The sequence below is a fragment of the Falco naumanni genome, chromosome 4, assembly GCF_017639655.2.
Source record: "Falco naumanni isolate bFalNau1 chromosome 4, bFalNau1.pat, whole genome shotgun sequence".
In the NCBI taxonomy this organism is placed as follows: Eukaryota; Metazoa; Chordata; class Aves; order Falconiformes; family Falconidae; genus Falco; species Falco naumanni.
The window spans coordinates 111,606,081-111,615,346 of record NC_054057.1 but is presented as its reverse complement, the minus strand read 5'-3'; the positions used below and the strand labels follow the sequence as shown (position 1 = coordinate 111,615,346).

The 9,266-nt window shown below is 40.1% G+C and overlaps 1 protein-coding gene across 2 annotated transcripts in view; it reads left to right on the top strand.

Annotated features, from left to right (window-relative positions):
- The window catches only part of LOC121087967 (centromere protein P), a 151,322-nt gene that overhangs the window by 118,716 nt on the left and 23,340 nt on the right, over positions 1 to 9,266 (top strand). The gene's annotated exons all lie outside the window — the stretch shown is intronic.

Below are 9,266 nucleotides of genomic sequence, written 5' to 3'. Positions count from 1 at the left end.
CTGAAATGAGACAGCACGGTTCCCCACCTGTGCTAAAAGCATTGATTTGTAAAGGGTGAGTCAAACAATAGGACAACAGTTCTTCTAGCACAAGTGGGGAAAACCAATCACAAATTACATCATCTTCTCATGGTTATACATGTCAGGGAAAAGACTCCATGTATTTAAATGACGGTGTGTTTATTAGAGACAGAACTGATAACACTCACTTCAGTATATGTTTAGATGCAGCTTCTTATGCTGCCGACAGCTGTCTCAGGCTCATCTTCTGAGAGTGTTCAGGCACACACCTCCAGAAGGCCTGCCTGGCTGGGACACGGCAGTGCCTGCTGGTAGGGCGGTAAGGTGGATCTGGCTCACGCCAAGCCCTGGTTTAATAACCAGAGCATCTGCTTCGCATCTGGCGTCTCTGATCACTGAATTCTAGTAAGTCTTTAGAGCTCAATTTTTTAGATTGTCATCTCTGTATTTTTTGAAAGGTCAACGTCTTCCAGCAGCTTTCCAGAACTGAGTGGGACACGGTCTTGTCTCCTCTGCTAGATCATACAGTGAGAATCCTACATCCTCTGAGCAGACTGAAGGATCTCGTAAGGTGTTACTGAATCAGTATTTAGACTTCTCTAGAACAGGTCCTTTAGCATGAGCAGTGAAGCACAAAAGCTTGCTAATTTTAAGGATCTGAGATGATCTGTTCATCTGTTTTATGTGTATTCCTGAGTTTTGCACAGTAAGCAATTGCTTGTAAGCACCCACCTCCTCTGTTAATGTTGCTGCTTCTAATATGTGAGTAAAAGTCCTGGAGGCATTATAGTTCTGGTGGTATCCATGTTTAGCCTTCCTTGTGGCCACCTTTAAATCACTGTTCTCCTTTAATAAGCATACCAAGATAAAGTTTCTCCTGTATGTATCTGGTGCCATCTGGCATTTCTGTTACACTCACTGAAGTAGAAATATCCAAACAAAAGCCTGTTGTACTAAACAATCTACTTTGTTCTTCTCCTTCATCCCTCTTGTTAACCTGGCTTTGTGTGTGTGTGTGATCTTAGTAGTACCTGCCATTAGCATGGAACAGAATGCCTGTGAGGCCCTTGCTTACCTTTTTCTCAACTTTCATTAAGGAAGAAACAAAGACAGTCTGAGGGATGTGCAAAGACATAGCTCACTCTTTATGAAAATGACATTACACTTTCCTACAATGAACAATAATGCTTGAAAATTGTAGGAGCTGTTACAGTGAGTGTCCCATGGTTACCCGATATCTGAAGGGCTTGGGGGCTTTTTGAATTGTAAAAGAAATGTCTGAAAATGGGCGTCATCTGCTGCCTTCCAGTAAGATTTAAATGCATGTAAGTCTAACAATTAAATATGGGTTTAATATTGTTATCTACATTCAAATATTCCATGCAAACTTGCCGGTTGTAATAACTAAAGAAAAAATACTGTATGTTCTGCTAAAACCTCAGACTGGGGTGGTCTTGCAAATTATTTCGATGTCTGAGTGCAGTTCAGGTAATTTCTGTCTAAGTGAAAAACATTGCACTGTCCTCAGGGATCTAATATTTATTGTGTTTATGTGAATAATTCACTCTGAGAGCAGAGCAAGTTACCAGTATCTGCTTCGTCTCTCAGTATTGTTATGCCTGCCTATCCCGTATGCATGGCTAGTCAGTGGAATGAGTTGTGCAATACGAATGTTATTGTCTGTTAAGATGCCTTAATGTGGAATGGTCTCCTTTGAGGAGAGAAGGGGCAAACAGTAAACAGCAGTGACTAATAATTAAAATAACTTGTTATTATTTTGTATCTTATGGCAAACTGCCACCAGAGCACTGCTGCTCAGTGTCTTGAGCAAGAGCCATAGGATGTGTGAAGTTAACGTGGGAGCGTGGAGCCTCTGGCATGGATTCTTCATAAAATAGAGGCTGATCTCTTTTTCTTACAGCTTGTTATTTGAAGAGGCTTTCCCTCGTACTTTGCTGAAATTATCCAGTAGAAATTGTTCAAGGCAATCTCATTTTTGAGAAGAGGACTTAGAATTTGCGTTGGCATTGGGCCTGTTTATAGTGGTTACAACGGATTTTTATAACCTCTCCAACTGTACCTATTAGATGACAACCAATAGTGGAAATAGGCTTCTAAGCAATTTGATATGGTTGAAATGAATTTGTTTTCTCGTTCTTCCTCATAAGACGTTCTTTTCAAACACTGATCTAAATTTCACTTCTGTGGACATAAAGGATCCCATGAGTTAAGGCAGCAACACTCCTGGACCCCTATACTGGTTTAAAGTATTTTTTGAAATTTTAGGTATTTCTACTAATTGTCATCAGCTCATTATTTCTGCTTGAGTTTCCTGATCTGTTACCACAGAAATGAAGTAGAAATGAAATAGGCATAAGTAGAAATGAAATAAAGAATTGGAACCCTTTCAGAACCATGCTAGGGAAGTGTGTAAGAGCAAGTCTGCTTTTCGAGCGAGCCCTACCGTACAAGTAACCTTTACCCGGGTACTGTGAAGCAGCCTAGTTATGGCAATATGGAGCGACAGTAGATGCTTTCTTCTGCTATCCCAGCAGAACTTGTTCACCTCAGTGGGTAGCGTTAACTATAACCTTTTGAACCAAAAAGTGGAATTCATTAAGGAACAGTGCTCTTGGCACAGGATGAATTGATGCACAGACTTTAGCTAATGTATATATTCAACATATCCCCACAGAGTTTTAGAACTATATATAACATCAATAACATATGCTCTCCTCTGCATCTGTATGTTTGCATTCATTTCCTCAGACAGTAGTAACAGATAAAATTTGTCTGCTTGTGATATCTACTCCTATACCATGAGGGAATACATGAATATTTATGAAGTAGAGAATAACATTTTTTGATCTTATGGAATTACTTCCAAAGTTTAAGTGGCAAAAGGAATCTTTTTTGCTACGCTCTTTCTTCATCCTCTAAGCTTAACTTTCTACACTGCTTCTCCACAACATGGAATTCTAATTTTTCTGAATTTCCTGGGGGCATCGGTAGCCTCTTTTCCTTTCACAGCAAGGAGAAGTATTAGTCAGTGTACAACAATAGTACTGTTATTTTTCTTTTCATCAATTTTTCTTCTTGCTGTAGGAATGAATGGTCAGAGGAGAAACATAGGCTCACTATTGTGGCTCTGTTCTTAATCTCAGAGGGGGCTAAAATTAATGTATAAGTTAATATAATAGAAATCTGTGATGTTGAAAATGACTTACAGATTTTCAAATTCTGTCTGAAAGGCCACTTAAATGCATGGAGCATGCTGAAACAGAGGAGGAACAACATCTGTCAATCTGTTAATTGAAAATGCCTGAAGTGTAATACCTTAGTCATCAAAGCAAGCCAGCAGGCTGAAAGAATATGAGGAGGACATCTTAGAATATTTTTTTTTAAGCAAAGTTAAGAAGTCAGGCATCTGGGATTGGTCAGTTTAGGAGTGGAAATTTGAGAGATGATGTATGAGTATAGAAAGAAGTGTTGAAGTAACTTTCTATGATCACATCTTATAAAGACCATGAAACCTCATTTCTACATCATACCTTTTAAAAATGTAATGTTTTATGTGCATAATGGATAAACAAAGCACATGACTAGAACAGGAATAGCCCTCACTGAGCCAATTTAACGCTAGGTATAACCTAGCTTATCAGGGTAGAAGAAAGAATGCATTTATTTAAGACAGCTGCTGCTAACGTACAGTACTGCTTAAATTACCTTCTCAACTTGCTGTATGATGTGCTCAGGAGGTCATGCAGGTCATCTAGTCCAACCTGCTGCTCAAAGCAGGGTGAAGATTGAATTCAGAACAAGCTTCTGTTCAGTTGGGTTTAAAGGCATCAGGGACAGAGTTTACACAACTTCTCTTGGCTGCCAGTTCCAATGTCTGACTGCCATTAAGAAAATTTTTTCTTAATCTCCCATCCTTCTGAGGATGCACCGCTGTAGTGGGCTGTGCTTTCTATTCTCTTTGATACTGCAAAGCTGCTCTTAGAATTTCCCTATACAGTCTTTTCTCCAGGCAGAACCTATGAACAGATTTCTATAAATAGTTGGCAAACCCTAAGGAATTTGGAAGCAGTTCGGGAGGGTATATAGATAGCATGCTTGATTACAAAATGTGATTTAAGATGACATTCAAATAGGCTTTAAAAAAAATAAAATCTATGCAGTTTCAAATGGATGTATACAAAATTTTTTTTGGTTCACTTATTGCATATATTCTGAACAAGATTAGAGAAAAGGCAATGTGTTTTCGTGCCAGCTTTGTTGGCTCTTTGAGTGTTCTTGCTCTGAGACTTCTCTAAGTAGAACGCGGAATTATTTGTAGGGCTGACTCCTAGCTAGTGAGGAATTGCCAAGTAACGATGTTTCAGACAACATATACGGCAGCCATGCAGTATAGGTTTTGGAGATCTGTTTTTTTTTTTTTACTATGGTTTGGAATAAAACAGAGAAAATTTTTGACTAAAAATATGGAGATTGTGTAAGTGGACAGCATCAGTCTTCTTATTTTTGGAGCAAGTCATGACAGACTGTTTCTAGGATTTGTACCAAGCCCTCCCCCCAAAAAAATTGTATACCTGTGCTGTTATGGATTCTGAGCACTTGAGCTTTTGTGGAACTTGTGCATATGGAGTATATTTATAGATTTTTAATTTTGTTGACATTAATTCTACACACACCCCTGCCACCAAAAAAAAAAAAAAAAAAAACCAAACAAAAACCAAACCAAAACCAAACCCCCACAACTCTTTGGATATCTTCCCCAAAAACATTAAAAAAATAATTTTATTTGTAACATGAGTCTCCTTTTAAAGTTATTTCAGAATTATCTGAGAGTATTTTACATATATGGGTATTTTATATGTGTCTTATACTACATGTTGATGTTGTCTTGTTGAACAGTATCAAAGGAACAACGTGATGTTCCTTGCAAGACATCAAGCCATGAAATGTTCTGTTCTCTGCAATTATAAGTTCATTGTGAGAAGTACCATATGCAAATGTTGGAAAGTCCACATCTTCTGCTTGACTATCCATCCATTACCAGATGAAAGTGAAGTTTTTTTCTTACAGTATCTACAAATAGTGTGACCTACCCTTCCTTGCTTAGTATGTCTTGCTACAGGTAGTATGTCTGTCACCATTTGAGTACCTCTTAATCTCATTATTTTGTTAGGACACTTTGCTGCTTTGTGTTTTTACAGACATAGGGTTTTTGTCTTCCAGACTGCAGCACCTTTACTGAAGGCAGTGTTTGTTAACTATTTTACAGAATCCCGCACTGGTCAGGGTTGGATGGGACCCCTGGAGAGCACCCAGCCCACCCCCTGCTAAAGCTGGCTCACCCAGAGCAGGCTGCACAGGGTCATGTCCAGGCGGGTTTGAATGTCCCCAGAGCAGGAGACCCCACAGCCTCGCTGGGCAGCCTGCCCCAGGGCTCTGTCACCCTCAAGGGAAAGAAGTTCTTCCTCATATTCAGAAGGAACTTCTTGTGTTGCAGTTTGTGCCCGGTGCCCCTTGTCCTGCTGCTGGGCACCTGGCCCCGTCCTGTTGACACGCACCCTTAAGATACCTGTAGGCACTGACAAGCTCCCTCTCCGTGTTCTCCAGGCTGAACAGGCCCAGCTCGCTCAGCCTTTCCTGAGAAGGAAGATGCTCCAGTCCCCTCATCACCTTCGTAGCCTCCGCTGGACCCTCTCCAGTAGTTCCCTGTCTCCTGAACCGGAGCCCAGCACTGGACACAGCACTCCAAACACAGCCTCACCAGGGCGGAGCAGAGGGGGAGGGTCACCTCCCTCGACCTGCTGGCCACGCTCCTCCTAATGCGCCCCAGGATGATCCCACTGGCCTTCTTGTGCCCCAGGACACGCTGCTGGCCCACGGGCAACTTGCTGCCCACCAGAACGCCCAGGTCCTTCTCCGCAGAGCTGCCCTCCAGCAGGTCAAGCCCAGCCTGTACTGGTGTGGGCGGTGGTTCCTCCCAGGTGCAGGACCTCACACTTGCCCTTACTGAGCTTCATTAGCCTCCTCTCTGCCCAGCTCTCCAGCCTGCCCAGGTCCCGCTGAATTAGTGCTATCTTAAGCTCCTGGGCATTTTTCTTTAAATCATAATGAAGGTGCCAGACATCATAGATACCTGCATAGACCCAGTGAGGTTTTCTCTTGTAGGGCATGCTCTCCAAGATATCCTGGCACGGCAAGTGGCACTGGCCCCTTGAATCTTAGGAAGTCCTCTCCTTACTGTCGCTGGCTAAACCTTGGGTGAAGCACCTCCAAAGGTGATGTGACTGCCTTGGTATTAGTCTTCCACCCTGATCTTTAAACAATGCTTGCAAATGAAAATCCAGCTCAATGCTCAGTGCCAGCCACAGAAGCATATACAACATCAGTAATTATTGGGAAAATATTGGAAAACAAAACTAAAAACATTATTATGGCACTGTTAGATGCTTGAATCTAGAACGGTACTCGTGCCACGTTTCATCTCTAGGTCCTCCACCTTTATATACAGTGTTAAAATTTCAGGATACCCAGTCCTCCCATTCTGGTGTTTCTCCATCAACACCAGAGAGCACACCCCAGGTCCTTTGGACCATAGAAGGCAGACAGACACAAGTATGATCAAACAGAAACAGATTTACTCTTCTTCTCCAGGCTTTGTGATCAGGTGTAGGACTTCATCCTAGGGTGCCCCTGAGCAGTCCTGATCACGTTATTTGCTTTACTTTATATTCCTTTAATCCTTTTTCCCTCTCAAGTTCTTTTCTCAGCCGCTTCAATATATATAGCCTGCCAAGGTTTGCAGCTTCCCTGTTATACCTAGTAATTATAAAATGGTTGTCCTGTCATTCTTTCCTTGAGCATCACAGGAAAGCTTGATACTACCAACACCCACCCACCCCCACCCCCCTTTTTGATTCTACAGTATTCTGCCTCTTGGTGTTGCAGTCTGATTAGTGGTACAGCAGGTCAGGGCGGGCCACCTGCACATACAATACTCTCCTCCTGTTCTCTCTGGTGTTCTGAACTCCTTCATGGTATCTTCCTAGCAGTGCCACAGGTGAGGAGTAGCCACATGCCTGCACACCTTACCATATAGTTTATCGGTTTCCTTATCTGGGGGCAAAAACCACTATCACCTGTTACCATGGCTCACCTGGTACCAAGGAAAGAGCACATTCTGTAGCTTTAAATGTTCCACAGTCATCCTTATTTTTAATAGCTGTCTGTCACATTATCGTTAATACACGCTTCCTTATGCCTTCTGTTTCACCATGTTCTTTAGAGGAGGGCTTTATTGAAGTTGGATCCATCATTTAATTTATTCCAAAATACTGATGAAAATATTATTTCTGTAAGTCAAAAAACACATCCGCATTCAGGAATTTAAAGCTATTTCTATTTTGTTCAGGAATCTGAAAGAAATTGCTGGAAACTGAAAACTACTGGAAATTGCAGCAGCATTTTTTTTAACCTTTCATTGTAATAAAATATTAAATTGCTTTACTCTCGGTAGTCATAATGAATCTGCAGTTGCTGGCTGGTTTTGATCAAAGATGGAATCCTAAACTTTGAAATTACTGATGTGTTTGTTTTTTTAAAAATATAACACGTAAGTTTATAGTTGGAAAAAAATAGCAATGGGGAAAAAATAAATTTATAACTGTTAAAGTCAGCACAAGACACGAGATGGAGAATTTGGGATTGGCAGTACACTGCATTTCTAAAACCTATAGCAGTTACTGCATTCCTTTTTGTAATCAGCGGTCACCAATATCCTTAAGGAAAAAAACCATAGAAGAAGGAAAAAATGTTGCTGGGAAACCTTAAGAGATATTAAAACCAGATTTTCCTCACATGTTTAAAAAAATTAACAATGCATTGTAAAAAGCATTGGGTACTTCTTTAGGTGGGAATAAACCTAGACTTGCAATATGAGATGTAGGTAGCTAGGATCTATTTACAGAAGACACTTGGGTTTCAACTGTAACTGCATCCCAACTGCAGTTCTTCACTGAAGTGAATGGAATATATAAAATATTAATATCCATTAGTGTGAACTTTCTCAAGACACTAATTATTACCACAACTCAAAGCCTCTTGGTTACACTTCCATTCGATCCCACAGCACCATTTTTATTTGAGATAGTTTCCTCACTTTATATCTAAAATGCTAATGAACAGACAGATGACAGTAATCTGTAAACCCTTCCTTTAGCAGCTGCCTAAAATCTGAAGCTGGTGTGTTTCACGTACTGCCTCTAACTATGTGCATCAGTGAAGAAATTTAATAGAATTTTTACTATTCCATCGTCTAGAGCCTGTTCTCTGTTGTATTCCAAAGCAAGTTGTCTATCTAGCTTGAATAAATATGACTTTAAAGCTGTGGCTGTTTTAAGTAAACATGTAAGATTTTCACTGTCCTGTTGTCTTTCCTTTCAGATAGTATCACTTATTTTTCAGGATCAAATGTTGACACTTCCTGGTATGTTGGGCAGTTATGTTTCAGCTATTTGCTGACTTGTATTTTTCCAAAATATTCATCTTAGCAACTGAGCATGCCTTCTGTGTGTCTAAAATAGCACAATGAGCTTGGTTTGGGGTTTGGTTTTTCTCATGTGCCACTATTGAGTATTGTTACTCATCAATATAATTTTGAGGTTTCTAATTTTTTCCCTAAGATAATCATATTTTGCAGCATAAATACAAAAGATGGAGTAATCTAATTTTTTTTTGTCCTAGCCATAGTTCATACAATATTATCTTTAATTTCTGCTGTACTCAAACTTTGTATAAAGTGAATACTATTTATACAAATATTTTTGTGTTCCTTTAAGTTTGTAGTCTTTAATCTTCATTTTGGCAAGTGCCCATTTAATTATGGGAATATAAATCTGTGTCAGAGACACTGATCTAATATTTTCAGACATTGTAAGCTTTTCTGTTCTGGGGAAACACCATCACATCGCTAGTATCATTCTGTTCTTGTTGCTTAGAAATACCTCCAAAGAGATTTTTCTCTGTTTTTCTCTTTCATAATGATCATTTTCTCCTGTAAACTATGAAGAATTCAGAACGGTTCAAAAGAGGGTTTTGAAGGTCATAGCGACCTGAACAGTTGCTAAATTTGTGGCAGACAGATGTAAGCCTCCTATAGGCTTTTGTTCATGTCCTGCCATTGCTTCTTACAATCAGTTCCATCTTCTTCAATAGGCATTCACATCACACCC